This window comes from Hyperoodon ampullatus, assembly GCF_949752795.1.
Source record: "Hyperoodon ampullatus genome assembly, chromosome: 17".
In the NCBI taxonomy this organism is placed as follows: Eukaryota; Metazoa; Chordata; class Mammalia; order Artiodactyla; family Ziphiidae; genus Hyperoodon; species Hyperoodon ampullatus.
The window spans coordinates 66,149,939-66,166,133 of NC_136930.1; the positions used below are offsets into that span (position 1 = coordinate 66,149,939).

At 39.8% G+C, this 16,195-nt stretch overlaps 1 long non-coding RNA gene across 2 annotated transcripts in view; it reads left to right on the forward strand.

The window, feature by feature from the left end:
* The window catches only part of LOC307065659, a 345,545-nt gene extending 330,328 nt beyond the window's left edge, over nt 1–15,217 (forward strand). Inside the window, exons 6-8 of one of the 2 annotated variants that reach the window (XR_013811344.1) lie at nt 6,496–6,690; nt 8,404–8,646; nt 15,077–15,217. This is a non-coding gene — a long non-coding RNA (uncharacterized lncRNA). The remainder of the gene's footprint in view (nt 1–6,495; nt 6,691–8,403; nt 8,647–15,076) is intronic. The other variant, XR_013811345.1, reaches the window with a different exon arrangement.
* The last annotated feature ends 978 nt before the right edge of the window (nt 15,218–16,195 follow it).

The window sequence follows — 16,195 nt, forward strand, 5'->3', positions numbered from 1 at the left end:
GGTGATTCTCCTGGATTTTTCATGATTTCAGTCTTGTTTGTCCCCATTACTGGGTCAAAATGGGCACTTCTTTGCTTGATTCTAGAGTATTCTTGGGAAGGAGATAGAATGATAGAGTGATTGTCTAATCTCAGTTGAATCTGATCTCTATCACTTATTAGCTGTGACTCACTGGGTAAGTTGCTTAATATCTCCAAGCCTCAATTTACTCATTTGCAAAATGGGACGATAATTGAGGGTTGTTCTGGCACAGTGTTTGCAGCAAAGTATGGGTGCAATAAATGCTATCTGCAGTTGCTTTTGCCAACATGTTATGGTCTTCAGTCTGTCATTGAAATGAGCAGCTTTTACAAAGACAGCTGTAAATTTGTCATATTTGAAAAACAGATATTGCTATTTGGGAAACCCCAATGTCAGTCCAATAATTGTGAGGCAAAGAATACATCTGTATTGTTGGCATGGTTCTGGACACTGGGATTATATTCAGAACCTGATGGGGCCTTTCAGGTTGCTGCAAATGACTCTGACCAGTCAACTAAGGGTGGTTAAAAAATACCCATGGAATTGATGTCTATTCGGTTTGCATAAATGAGTTTCTTTAGGTTGAGTTGGCTAACTGTGTCAGTCAAATGGCCACTTCAGGTTTTCTGAGTTGATTCCGTCCTGCAGTTGGGTGTGAAAGATGGAGTTATGTAATGTGGCAGCATGGAAGACATAGAGGACCACGGGCTGGATGATGTCGGTCTTCACCATGCTGTCCACTAACACATGGTCACTTCATCAAGTCACCTCAGCATTCTAGGACCTCTGACCTCTAAAGTGAGAATTTAGTACCCACCCATATAATTTAGCTGGTTATTGCAGAGTAAAGATGAGAGGATTTTGTTGTGGTAACTATTATTACTGTTACTCAGTGGGGTCTGAGAGGAGAGTTTCTTCAGATGCCAGAAATTCCTTGGGTCAAGGACTATGAGAACACTTATCTTTCTATGATCAGTTCTTTCCAACTTTCTGGATAAAATTCACACTAAATGTAAGAGGAGCTATTAAAAAATATCTCTGACTGGATCACCTGGAACTCTGAATGGACTAACGTGGAAGTTTGGTTTCTGAGAAGCATACACTAGGACAGGAAGAAATGCCCAAGAGATTTGTTGGAGGAAACACCTGTGAAGAAAGAGGAGGAAGTAGAGGAGGCAGGGAGAGCTTTCAGACCCCACTGCAGGTCTCACACCTGTGAAAGGAGAGGGGGAAGGAGGAATTGGGGAGAAAGAATCTCACATCTAAAATCTAATATTTGGCTAGCCAGTGGGAGTCCTTGAGCCCAAACTGCCCATGACAGCTGTCGTCTGTGCTGCAGAAATGGGCTAGGGCTAGTCCTCTTGCCATCCTCAGTCATTTGCAGGGAGCATCCTTTGGGGGTGTGTGGTCTTGGCATGAACGCAGTAGTGGGCCCAGCAACAGGGCATTTAGTCAACTATGCGTCTCATCGCAGAAGAGTTGAGCAGTACATTTCCATGGCCACCCACCAGATTGTCAGAGGTTTTCTCTTTGCAACACAGATCTTAAGGAGTTTGAAAAACAAACCCAAACATTTGTGATAGTGTAGGTTTTGTACCCCAAATCAATGTTCCATTCTGTCCCTTGACTTTCACTTCCCCCTCTGTTTCAGCTAGACCAATCATGTTGAAAACCCCACCCAGGTTTGTAGAGTTCCTCATTTGACAATTTAAAAAAATCTGTATGTGAATAAGTCACATGAACTTACTTTGTTTTACCTCCTCAATGAATTATGATTTACTCTCTTGGGTTTCCTATGTTTTCCGCCTCTTTACACATCCATCACTCCTTTAGATGGGAAAGGTGACTGAGGTCAGTTTGCTTCTCTGACTTCCAGTCTGACCAGATGGACCCAGTTATCCAAAGGGTTTGGACAAGAAGCAGATCATCCAAAAAGATGTATGATAGAAGGGAAGAATTCTAAGGAGGTAATCCACAGATGATGAGAGGGAGGCATTGGAAGTGCCTGTAGGGTTTGCTGAATGTACAGCATTCTTGAAATATGTCATCATCATGGGATACTGCTTGGGTGATCACTGAGGGACTGCACTAGGATTTGGCACTCTAGAGTCAAAGAAAATGGTTGTTTATTAGATGTTTGAATAGTGGTTGCCTTCTCTCAACAGAAAATAGGTTATTTTTCCCATTGAAAAATAAGTTGTGTTGATGGAGATTGTGGCAGAGACTAGCCGGACACTGCCTAGACCTCCTTCGTCTTCCTTCTGAGCATACCACTGGATGAAATTTCCTGCCTCCTTTATAGTTAGATGTGGTTGTGTAATCAAGTTACAGCCAATAACAAATGGGCAGAAATGGTGAATATCACTTTCAGATCTGTCGTCCCTGCCAGGAAATTCTCATGTTCTCTCCCATCCTTTGCATGCTGGTTGGATGCAGAGGGTCCAGTGGAAACTCCAAGGTCCTAGAAAATGTCAGAGCCACTGAGTAAAGGAGCCAGGGTCTCTAAATAACCACAAAGAGAAGAAGACGCTGCTGACCCACATTGGGCTGGAAATTGAGTGGGAAAAAAGATGTATTGAGTGAAGCAGCCGAATTTTTGAGTAAGTCAAAGCAGTTGTCTTATCCAGATAAAACAGAGAGTGTGTGGACACTGTTGATGAAGAATCATGCCAAAGGAAGGGAGACCTGGTGGAAGGTCAGTGAGCTCAATTCGGCAAGCAATATTTGAATGACATCTTGAGTGGAGCACCGTGCTCAGTCTTGAGACTAAGGGTGAGTGAGACGTGTTTGCTGCCCTCAAGGGCTCAGTGCTATAGATACAGACTTACGGTACAGCTTGACAAGGCAACAGCTATTCGTGCAATGTACAGAAGAAGCTAGGAGCCAGAAAAATTAACTTCCCCTGGGAATGGGGTGCAGGAGTGGCTTCTCAGAGGTGGCACCTGCCCTGGGCTTTGAAGATTAACAAGGTGGGTAAGGACCCAAGCAGCTGTGCAGGGAGCATTTCTGGCAGAGAGAGGAAAAGAGAAGAGCAGGGATGAGACTGACACCAATTCACCGTCCCTTATGTATAACCTTGAAATCTAATATACTGTGAAAAGCAAAATTTTGTAACCCATTTTGGGTAAAAACTGAGCTAACAAACTTATTTGGCAGTAACACTTGCCTTGAATTGCCACGAAGTTGTCTGTACCCTTTATTTATCCGACTTAGTGTGGGTATTCACATGCTTCACTGCAGAAATATTAATGTGTTTGGTTATGGGGTATAGTCTAGTCCCTGCTAAGGTATTTCATAACTTCTCTATACGCACTACATTACCTCTCTAAAATCTAAAAAAGTGATGAATAACACACCAGGATTCGAGTTTTTAGAACTGTACTGATCAGTTACCTTTGTGGGTGTTTACCATTCACAAAGTGCTTTATGGTCACATAGGATGGATGGCTTCTTTCTACAACATGGAGTCACATGGCGGTTTTCCAGCCCTCCAACTCCACCTGGCATCACCCCCCTCTCTCTTGCTCGGCCACACTGGCCTCCTTTCTGTTTTGTGAATAAGCCCAGTGTATTGCAAGTCTCAGGGCCTTTGCGCTAGCTGTTCTCGCTACTTTGAAAGCTCTCCTCCTGGCCCATTACGAATCTCATTCTTGTTCTTGAGGTCTCCAGTTTAACATCTGTTCCTCAAAGAACCTTGCCCTAAGTCTACCGCAAATGGTGGCCTTCATCATAGCACTTATCAAAGTCTATAATTATTTTTTTATTTTTTTATTTGTTTATTGCACATCTCCCACTTAATGTAATGTCCAAGATGTCAGGACCCCTGCTTGCTCTTCACAGCTGTGTTCCTGATGCCTGGTGCGATATTTGTAGAATGAATGGATGAATATATCAATGAAAAAGCTCTAAAACTCAAATCCTCTCTAAGTCTATGAGCTCCTTGCTGTCAGGGTTTTTGTCTTAGGGTGATGACATATAATGGAAAGACCATAGATTTTGTTCTATGATCAGACATAAATTTGCTGTGTGACCTTGGGCAAATTCTACCACCTCTCTGAGCCCAGGTTTCTCTTTTTTTTGCCTAAAGAAACTAATAATAGTACCTATCACATGGGAATGTAAGTGACAGAATGATAATAAATGTAAACTTTTCAGCATGTTGCCTGGCACATTGTAGGTGCTTAATAAATGCTGGATGAAATGAGTGAATGAGCCTGAGGAAGACACAGAAGCCTTTGCTCCTTTCCCTCCTTGCCCTCACATGGCGCCCCACCCCTATCTAGCCATAAAGGATCCAGGTGAGATCAGGTAGATGGATAAAGGATTGGAACCTAGCAGCAAACAAGCCAATATTGAGCACTTACTGTGTGCAGCTGCTGGGTTAAGGACACTATAGGACAAGTGGAGATGACTGAGGCATATTCCTTGTCCTCAAGGAGGTGGCATTTCAACATGGCATTTAGCATTTGAAGATATTGGTGGATAGAGACGTGTGGGTGAGAAACAGCATGGTCAAAAGGCATGGTCATAGGATGAGGATAGTGGTTTGGGAAATATTGAGGAATCCAGGATGTGAGAAAACAGAGGGAAAGACGTAGCTGGTGAGTTGGTTGGGCTCAAACGCACAAGGATTCTGATTGCTGAGCTGAGGAAATTGGACTTGATTCTGTAGATAATGGTGAGTCAATAAAGGCTCTTGAAGAGAGAAGAGAAATGACCCAGCTAGCAATAGGAAGGATGAACTGAGAAGAAAACCCTGAAATGGCCCCAAAGCAGGCAGTCCCTCTCAGTGGACTGGGTCAAACACCTTTGTCAATAAACGAGGGTTATAACATCTTTAATTTCATTTTCAGTCAGTGCAGGGACTCTCTAATAGTGGACCATTGGGAACTAGAATTGTTCTCTTTCCTGTGGGGAGAAACATAGGAAGCTGAGGGTTTGATCCCTGTCCTAAATGATCTTACTTCAGTAGAGGGGAGAAGAGTTGTGCTCACCTATTAAGTCACATTTGTTCAATCAACTCGCAGTTTTCGAGCTCCTGTCACAAGTCAGCACTGTGCTAATGGCAGGGGCATAAGAATAAAGGCATATCACCTGTTCTCAATGGGTTTCACAATCTACTGGGAGAGGAACACAGTGACTGCAGTGGGTGGCTAAGAGCCACCAAGAATGGAACCAAACGTGATATGAAAATTTAGGAAGAGAAAACGAAGCATAGAGGCTGATGTAGTGGAGAAAGATTTCTCAGACCCCATGGACTTCAACTTCAAACTCATTCAAGGGATTTTGAATGATTTCTTTGGGGAACAACACAGAAGAGTAGGAAGACAACATTATACAGAGTAGGAGAATGAACATTTTGGAGTCTGACTACCTGGGTGGTATGGATTCTGAGTCCACTTCCTACCTGTGTAATAGTTAACTAGAGAAATCACTCTGTTTCCTAGCCTCCTCACCTGTAAAATGGGAAAATGGGGGAAACTCACCTGTACAACTGTGGAAAGCATAGAGCAGGTGTCAGCAAACATTTTCTGTAAAGGATCAGATAGTAAATACGTTAGGTTTTGCAGGCCACGTGGTCTCTGTTGTAGCTACTGAACTCTCCCACTGCAGTGTGTTATGGCCTGCATATTTGTGTCTCTCCAACATTCATGTGTTGAGACCCTAAACGCCCAATGTGATGGTATTTGGAGGTGGGGCCTTTGGGAGGTAATTAGGTTCAGATGAGGTCATGAGTATGGGGCCCACATGATGGAATTAGTGCCCCTATAAGAAGACAAAGAATTAATCTCTCTCTGCTCTTCACCATGTAAGGACACAGTGAGAAGACAGCTGTATATGAACCAGGAAGAGGGTTCTCGCCAGACACTGAATCTGCCAGCACCTTGATCTTGAACTTCCTAGTCTCCAGAACCTTGAGAAATAAATTTCTGTTAAGTCACTGGTCTATGGTATTTTGTTATAGCAGCCTGAACTAAGACAATGTGGAATGCATTGTAGACAATAGATAAATTAATGGTTATGTCTGTATGCTAATACAATTTTATTTATGGACACCAACATTAGATTTCACATCATTTTCACATGTCACAAAACATCATTATTATTTTGATCCCCACCCCCCGCCATCATTTAAAATGTAAAAATCATTCTTAGCTCTTGACTATACAAGTGGTGTGCTGGATTTGTTGATTTGGTCTACAAACTATAGCTGCTGGCCCCCGAGATATATTATAGAGCAACGGTTCTAAAGGTTAGCTGTTATTATTGTTAATTCCACTTATCATATAGGAAAATGGACTTTAGAGAATTCATAAAAGACCCTGGACAAGAGTGTCGGTCCTGTGGCTCTTCATCAAGCGCTCTGCCCAGTGAAGAGGGAAGAAAGGCACAATTCAAGGTAACCGACTCTGGGTTCCTTCCTCCCCTCGAATTTCTCTCCACTTATCATCTCTCTTTACATATTATTTTTAGAACTCTCAAAATGGCAGCCACAAGAAAGCAGAATATCCAAAACAGAAGAAAAAAGGAACTAAGATGAAGGGAAATACCTTTTTCAGTGAACACTAGTCATTTACTTTGAATTCGGCCATTAATCCCAGGACGGAAATGAACCAAAATTTACCCAAAGACACATGAGTATGAAGAGTTAAAAGAAAAAAGAAAAAAGTATGTTTTGGATTTTTTTACTTTAAAATACATTAAAAATTTTTTATTGGAGTATAGCTGATTTACAATGTTGTGTTAGTTTAAAATACATTTTTGAATTTAATGGTCTGTGCTTTGCTCCCCTCTCTTAGCTCAGCCAGCTTCTGTAGTACCCCTGTCCTCCTCATTTTCTGGGGAACAATGGATGTTTCAAATAAAAATAGGTGTAAATCACTGTGCAAATAAAATGAATAAATATGATGTGCCTGGAAACAGAGCTTAATTTGAAGCGGTCTTCTTCTCTCAGCCTGGGGAAATGCATATCTTACATTTGTGTGTTGCCTTGGTTTTTGGAAGGCTTCCATGTACAATTAGCTCATTTGTTTTTTGCAAGTCTTTTTCATTGTAAAAAAGGTGTTTGCATGCTCTCCAAATTTACCATTTCTTCTTCTTCCACCCCAGGGTAAATCAAAAGAAATTGTATAGTCAGTGAATCGCAATGAACTTTCTCTTAGCTGGTCGCCCTGCCCCTTCCTAGTCTTTAATCAAACCACATTCAGGGTCATCTTTCAGAAGCACACATGCTTAACATCCTTGGGTAGCTCTCCATCTGAAGATTTCTCTACCTTTCCAGTTACATTTCCTTTTCCACTGTGGACTCGGCATTCAAGTCACTCCACAGTTTACAGGGGTCAATGCTTCCTCACATCTTTTTGCCTTCTTTCACACTGTTTCCTTGGAATTGAATGCTTTCCATCCAAGAATCAGCCTACCTTGAGTGCAGACCAGAGAGAACAAAGGATGCAATCTGAGGAAGTTCTATAGCCACCAAGTCTCTCAGTTTTCCCTCACTCCTTTCAAACACCAGTTTCGTCTATTATTTTGAAGAATGAGGAATCCAAGAGTGGGAGTACCAATCCACGCTACAGTCTCAAATGTGTGGAGCATCCGCTATGTACTGGGTGCTGGGAATATACAGCAATGAATCATCCTTCAGTGAGCCTGCAGCTAGCAGGGAAGATAAGGCCAGTCCATGAATTCCCAGAACACCAGGCAGGAAGTTATAAGAAGAATATGTATAAATAGAGGGTTCCATAAAAGCTCAGAGGAGGGAAAGGCTATATTAAGCTGGAGCAATCAGAAAAGACATTTTGGAGCATTTGCTATGTGATTTGGACCTTGGAAACGAGAAAGATTTGAATAAGTGAAGATGGTTTGGAAAGTGGAAGAGTGTTGATGCCAGAAGTTCATTCCATGCAAAGCCAAGGCGGTGGAAGAGAGCTGGGCTTTCAGAGAGAACAAAGAGACTCAGCTTATGAAGAGCAAGAGAAGCTGAAGAAATAAAAGGAGAAAAGATGGATCAGAGCCAGGTAGCGGAGGAAGAAAAGGTGTTAGCTGATAAGTCACCCGCAGATCCCCAGACAACAAGCCAGCTGTACACTCAGAAAGTTTTTCTTCTGATTCAAGCTGGCAAAAGAGGTTGCCTGGCAGGGGTACCCCAGAACTTCATCAGAATGCTGCTTGTCCACTTTTAGACAATCAGCACAGTGGTGCCAACACTTTAGAGCTGTATTAAAATACTTTTGTTAATTTTGGACTTGTATTGAGTTTATTAGAAACGTGCACCCTGAAATGAGAGTTAGGGACCACTTGCTGATAAGACCCCAATATTGAACAGAAAAAGCCAGAGAAATGTCAAGTTATTCTGTATGTACATGTGTTCACCTCTTGCAGAGAAATCATAGAGCTTTGCCAATGTCATGCTCCCAGATGGCTTTTTAAACATGGGAATTACAGATACGTGAGCAGTAAAAGAAAACTGTACATGAGAATGAAGATAATCAAAGAATTACCTTTATGTGGACATTTTCTATGTAAGACGGTATTATGTTGGCCAAAGATGGACCTTGACTCCTGGGCTGATCAGACTCTAATTAAATCCTGAGCCCCACCACCTATCACAGCTTTTCTCAAATGGTAAGTGGATTACTTCTTAATTCTTGTCAACAAACATTTTCTGGTCCCCAACTAGGCATCAAGAACTGTGCTAGATGCTAAAGTAGGTGGAGGAATGAAATGAAATTAAAATCGTCTTACTTCTTGACATCCTTGCAGACTATCGGGGTAGACACAGATCCACAGAACTTTTCAAAGCACTGTATTAAAGGATCAGATGGCAGTAAGCACAGGTGCCGTGGGAGCCCTGAGGAGGAACATCTCCTTAGTCTGGACTAAAGATTTTGAGAAGGGCCAAGGAGGGTTGACTGAAGAAACTGACACATCAGTACAATTAGAATCTTCTCTCCTGTTGGTCCAGCTTTAAAATCACAGCATCTCAAAGCTGGCTATCCTCGAAGTTAGAGCACCTATCAAATTTAATTGTCATCCCTTGCTTAACTGTCTGAGCTATGGTAAACTTCAAAGGACTTCAACAGTTTCTATTTTGTGCATAATGTGTCTCCACCACATAACAGTATCTGACGCCTAATAGGTTCTTGTAAATATGGGTTGTGTGTTAAGGAAGAAAATATTAGCCTAGGAATTTTCACCCTCACTCTCCAAGTGCTAAGGGGAATTCTGCTATAATATTTAATTCATTCCTAATTCTGAGCCAAGTCTGGAAGGAAATGACAAAAGAAGGAAAAGCAAGTTATAATGTTGGACCAAAAGGAACTTGGAAATCAGCTGATTCTATGCCTCATTTCTACAGATAGAAAATTGAAATTCAGAGAAGTTATATTGTAACTGTTAGTGCAATGTCACCCATGTAATTAGCAGCAGAGCAGGTCTAAACACCAGGTATCCTGATTGCAGTACTCCTGTCCTGTGAGGCATATGTATTATTTTTCTATCAGTTACAGATATATAGGGAGAGAAGTGCAAAGGATTCTGGAAAGGGCTTATTTCTTTTGCCACCATATAGAATAGTCTGGATTCTACAGGAGCTTCACGTTGCAAGGAAGGTTTTGTCTAACAGAACATTTTATGTGATAGGTTTATCCTCTACAAAACCCCCAAATTTTAAAGGATGTGTTCTTCCGTGCTAAGTAATTGCTTCTGGCAGGAGCATCTTCTTCTTTATAAAAAAGACCCCTTCTCTTGCTTTCATCTGATATCTCAGTAAGGCCCCAGAGGGAAATGTTGGGAACAAATGCTTGTTCGAGCTGTAATATTCCCTTGAAAAGTAAGCTTGAAATCCTTTAGGGAGCCCAGTGTTCTTTCAAAATTGATTTTGACATTGTAGAACTACATCCTAACTAACTTCCATGCCAAAATATGTTGTGACTAGTGTTTGGATAGTTGAAAGGATATTTAAAATATAAGTTTTCATATCCAGAGCAGAAAAACAAATGGTTTGTATGCTGTGACCTGGGGATTGTCCTTAAAAAGCATTTTCTAAAGAGGTTATAGGAAGAAATTATGAGAGTAAAAGATTAATTGGCAGGTATGAGATACTGTCCTAATAGAAAAGATTAAATGAACTCACCCCCACCAAAAAAAAGCACCAGGGAAAAACAAAATAAGAAAACTTGTTATTGTATTATCAACAATAAAAATCCATGATTTCTAACATTTATTAAGCACTCACCATATGCCGGGCACTGCTGTAAGCCCTTATAGGAATTAATGCCTCTAATCTTCCCAAGAACCCCATGAGGAGGGTACAGTTAATATCCTCATTTTAAAAAGAGTGAAATAAAGCACAGAAAACTAATGTAACTTGCTGGAGGTTACAATCTAGGAAGCAGTGGAGTTCACATTCAAACATAGGGAGTTGGGCTCCAGAGTCCATGTATTTTTTTATTTTTTAAGTTAAAACTTTACATACCAAACTAACGTGTCCTGTGGTCATACCTCATGATCCCAAATTCCACTTAACATGAATGGACAGGTACGCATACAAATATTTATGCACAAGGATGTTCAGCAAACCATTACTTCCAATAATGGAAATTGGAAACAATCCAAATACTGAACAATTAGGGGTGTATTAAGTGCTCAGTTGAAAAAATGGAAAAAAGAAAGCAAAACACAGAGAAGAAAATGAAGTCCCTCATAATCCCTATACTCTGAAATAACCAGGAAGAAATTGCTGAGCTTGTCTTTCCAGCTTTTTTCTATATTTTGTTTCTGATACAAAATTGGGATCATACTGGATATATTGCTTTATAATTTGACTTTTCTATGCAGATAGTATTATAAATCCTTTTCAAGCCACTAGTTATTCTTCTACCACTTATTTTAATGGCTTCAAGGTGTTCCTTTATTTGTACATATCATGATTTATTTAAATGTTTTATTGTTGGATCTGTGCTCTTTTAACCATTATTCTATGATGCCTTAATGGATGGTAACCCACTGATCTCTAAAAGTAGCACAGGCTCTCTAACTTGGAGCTCAAGATATTAAATGATTTGCCCTAACTATTCTAATTTAATCTTCCTGCCTTTTATAATCCACTGACCCTGAATTATAGAATCATTTGTTCTAGAAGTGTAACTGGGCATCTCTTACAGCACTCGTGCAATTCCTCTTATGGCATGAGTAGACCTACCTAATGATCTAGCTATATTCTACTAGGCTGAAAACTTATTGCAGGCAGAATGTCTGCCTGAATCAACTTCCTAACCCCATACGGGAGGATTGTGTCGTACATTTAGTAGATGCTCAGTAAGTGTTTATGGAATAAATGAAGGCCATACATATTATTTTTAACAGTGTAAAAATTTCAAATATCTAATGATGGGGGCAAGTTGAATAAACTATGACATGCTGGTATAAAGAATTTTGAACAATAATTAAAAGGAGAAACACAACAAAAGAGAAAAGGTCTGAAACAAAGCAGAAATAGAGTTAAATTCTTAAAACCAGATCCCTTCATACCTCTTCCAAACTTCTGTTCACTACTCCTCCACTTAGTCTGACTTCTTTGAATGGTTCACTGCTCACAAGCCTACAATTCTCAGCCTCCTTCTTATCTGAGAGCTTCTGTAGCTCTTTGTATCACAGTACATATCAGAGAAACCAGAGCACAGCTGGGGCTCAAGGAATGGTTGTTGAATGAATGATCAATGGAGAAATATGGGTAGACAACAAGACTTCGGGCCCTGGTCTTGATGCTGGCATCATTATTCTCCTATCTTAGCAGATTTTCTTAAACTGTTCTCCCTGAATCCCCAGGAATACACACACACACAAATTGTGGCGATTATAATAGAAAAAATATATTTAAACTTATTAGTAATGCACAGGCTCAGCAAAATGTCAAGTTTTTCTAATTTTGCTGGAATGAAGTCAATTTAGTGTAGCAACACAGCCTCATGCTAATTAGAAGCCTTAACTGGCATCTTCAATTAAGAAAACTGTGAACCATCAAAATCACTTAAAAATAGTATTTTAAAAAATGGGTACATGATCTTTTAAAAACTTAAAACCTGTTGGGATGAAAATAATTAGTATAAAAAAACTGAAAACAGTTTTTAAAAATTGGGATTCAGTTTTTAAATCTGTAAAATGGAGATTGATTGACCTCCTAGGTAAATCTCAGATATTTATATCCTAGGTACAGATTAAAATTACCTCAGTTCCTATCTTTGCCCATTGTTATACCATCAGAAGGCCAAGGTCCTATCTCTTTGTCTATTCCCAATTCCTAAATCAGAGGTTGGGCTATGTTAGTTGCTAAACAAATACTTGTTGACTAGATAACTGAACAAGCTTTGACCACTTTCTGAAAAGGAAGAAAAGGAATTATATCCCAGGATATAATTTAGGGAATAATGATGAGTTAGACCATATTGACTTTTATAAATGGGAACTGTGAGGCCACTTGGACACAGACAATTGGCAAGTTGAATAACTGCATTGCTGGTGGGAAGGGAATTAGGTAGGAACTCAATGAACCAAGCATCTCTTTGGGAATGGTCACAGACAGTGGGAACAAATAGGTAGCAATTTTTAGAAAGAAGAAAAAGAAACACGGACAATTATTGCCTACCGAATTTATCCATCCTTGCTCTCCACAAGTCTCTTTCTTTAGTTCATGAATGAAGAAATAAAAAGAACATGACCCATGAGGACTGAAGCAAGGACTCAAAAGATAGAGTTTGTAATGTAAGGATGAGGATGATGAGGAGGAGGACGACAATGACGCTTATCAACATTTTATGATCATTTGCTACGTACAAGACACCTTGCATAATAGAGTAGGGCCTAATGGAAGGAGAGAAGATGATAGATTAAGGAGATTAAATAAAATTATTAAGTATAGGTCCCTAATCTAAGAGGAATCAATTAAGTCTTCTTTTCACCCACTAGGGTCAAACAGACCTATATTTGAATACAAGTGTACCAATTACTAACCATGTGAAGCTTGGTGAGTTGCTTAACCTCTCTGAGCCTCAAATTGATTACCTGTAAAAAGGGAAAAGGAACACTTAGTTTAGAGGATTTCATGAAATATTATATATGGAAGTAATTTGTTAACTGCTACGCCAATATGAGATTTCAAAGATTAGCTATTCCTATTATTCAACAGTTAGATATGATGTACACAAACAACCATGAATAGTAAGCAGTGGGTGATTGTGTAGGAGAGCCATGTGGTAAAAGCTGAGTGGTTGAAATGTGGCAAGAGAACTAATGGGAACTCTATCACATCGGGTCTGCAGACCCATTGTCTACAAAACACTTTGACTTTTATTTGAGTGAAATGGAGAGCCAGTGCAATATTTTGAGCAGGGCATGAAAGGCATAAAATAATGTGTGTCTTAAGAGGATCACTTTGGCTGCTGTGCTTAGAATAGACCATAGGGGGTTAAGGCAGGAGGGGAAAAGTCAGGAGGTTATTACAGTAATGCAGGTGAAAGATACTGGTGGCTTGGACCAGAGTGGTAGTGGTGGGTTGGTGAGAAATGGCTGAATTTTAATATTTTCTGAAGATAGAGCCAAGAGTATTTCCTGACAAATGTGGGGTATGAGAGACAGCACAGATAATTCTTATTCCTGGATTTTATTTTATTTAAAACAATTTTTATTGGAGTATACTTGATTTACAATGTTGTCTTAGTTTCAGGTGTACAGCAAAGTGAATCAGTTATACATATACATATATCCACTCTTTTTAAGATTCTTTTCCCATATAGGTCATTATGGAGTATTGAGAAGAGTTCCCTGTGCTATACAGTAGGTCCTTATCAGTTATCTAACCTTTATATAGTAGTGTCTATGTGTCAGTCCCAATCTCCCAATTTATCCCTCCCCCCCCCACTGTCCCTCCTGGTAACCACAAGTTTGTTTTCTACATCCATGACTCTATTTCTGTTTTGCAAATAAGTTCATCGGTACCATTTTTTTCTTTCTTTAGATTTCACATATAAGCAATATCATATGATTTTTATCTTTCTCTGTCTGACTTACTTCACTTAGTATGACAATCTCTAGGTCCATCCATGTTGCTGCAAATGGTATTATTTCATTCTTTTTTATGGCTGAGTAATATTCCATTGTATATACGTACCACATCCTCTTTATCCATTCCTCTGTCAATGGACATTTAAGTTGCTTCCATGTCCTAGCTATTGTAAATAGTGCTGCAGCGAACATTGGGGTGCATGTGTTTTTTGAATTATGGTTTTCTCCGGATATATGCCCAGGAGTGGGGTTGCTAGTTCATATGGTAGCTCTATTTTTAGTTTTTTAAGGAACCTCCATACTGTTCTCCATAGTGGCTGTATCAATTTACATTCCGACCGACAGTGTAGGAGGGTTCCCTTTTCTCCACACCCTCTCCAGCATTTATTGTTTGTAGATTTTTTGATGATGGCCATTCTGACCAGTGTGAGCTGATACCTCGTTGTATTTTTCATTTGCATTTCTCTAATAATTAGTGATGTTGAGCATCTTTTCATGTGCTTTTTGGCCATCTGTATTTTATTCCTAGATTTTCACCTAAGCAACTGGAAAGCTGATTGCCATCTTCTGAGATGGCGAAGCAGCAAATAGCCTAAGCTTGGATAGGAAAGATCACAGGAATTTGGTTTAGGACATGTTGAGTTTGAGAGGTTGGTTTGGTATCCAAGTGGACATATCAAGTAGAGAGCTGAATTTTAATCTGGAGTTTGGGAGCTAGGTCTGGGCTAGAGACATATATTTGGGCATTGCTGGCATGTAGGTAGATGGTATTTAAAGAGATGCAGTGCAGCAGACAACTGCTCTTTTCCCAAGATTGATTTCACCTTGTTTTAGCCTAGGTCTAAGAAGTGGGGTTTTCCCTAATTTCTCTTCCCTCCATTCCTTCTACCTCTGCTCTACCCCAATAGCTCCATGACACCTCATAGGATAGAACCATCCATTCACATCTTAGGTCCCTTGTACTTTGCTGGTTTATTTTTCTGTCTCTACTCAGCTTTCCCAGTGCAGTGACTGCCACATGTTGTTGGGATTTTGGTCCAAGCCACAGAAGAAGACAGTGAAGCTAAGTGACGCAGGAAGTAAACTCATGACCTTAGATTCGGGAAACTGGTGCACCAACCACTGAGAAACCAGAGATGGAGGATTTTTGCACAAGCATGAGCAGAGTATAAATCAACATCTCTGCCTTCAACAAAATCCGCATCGTAAGTGCAAGTTTATTTACTCTGTATATTCTGGGGGACAAATGCTTGGTATTTATTCAGAGAGGATACTGGAGAACCAGGAGAATTGTCTTTTGCTTTCAAGTAGTGTATACTTTAGAGGGGGAGGTCAATGCTTATTCATGAGAAACCATATCATGTACTCAGGAGAAAAGAAAGGGACAATGGATGGATGGAGGGGTTGCTGAGAAATGAATTACTCTTATTTGACCATCACATTCTAGAATAAATGTCATGCCATCTGGAAAGTCTTCATTAATTCCTCATAAGAATGGTCAATAGATCCATGATTCTCCAGAGAATACTCCTATTATTTTATAAGATTTATTTTATTATTGGAAAAATAATGTACCTTCTTTGTAAAAAAATCATAAAATAAAAATAAACAAGAACAAAAACACAGAAAATTTCATGACCAGTGATGACTGTGAGATCACCTTTTGGGTATTTTTTTCTATGTATTTACTTATTTTACAAAAATGAGATCACACTGTACTTCCTTGTAGCCTTTTTTCTCACTTGACAATAGAGCTGAAGAATTTTCCATGTCATAAGCATTTGCCTACAACATCATTTGCATATCTGCCTATTATCAGTGTCATGGCTACATTATGAAGGTGATGGTGGGCTTGGGGCTTGTTTCATTTTATTTTTCCTCAGCATCCAGGACAATGATGGGTAACAGGATGTTCTTACAATCACAGAATATTAGAGAGCTCAAAGCTCCCTCAGGCATCATCTAGTTAATTTCCTATTTTGCAGATGGAAAAGTTGGAACTCAATGTGTTAAATGGATTGGCAGTTCAGGTGGTCAGAAAGCTGCAGAAGCAGAATCAAAATCAAGTGCCTGGACTCCAAGCATCACACCATTGCACTACAAAGTTCAGACT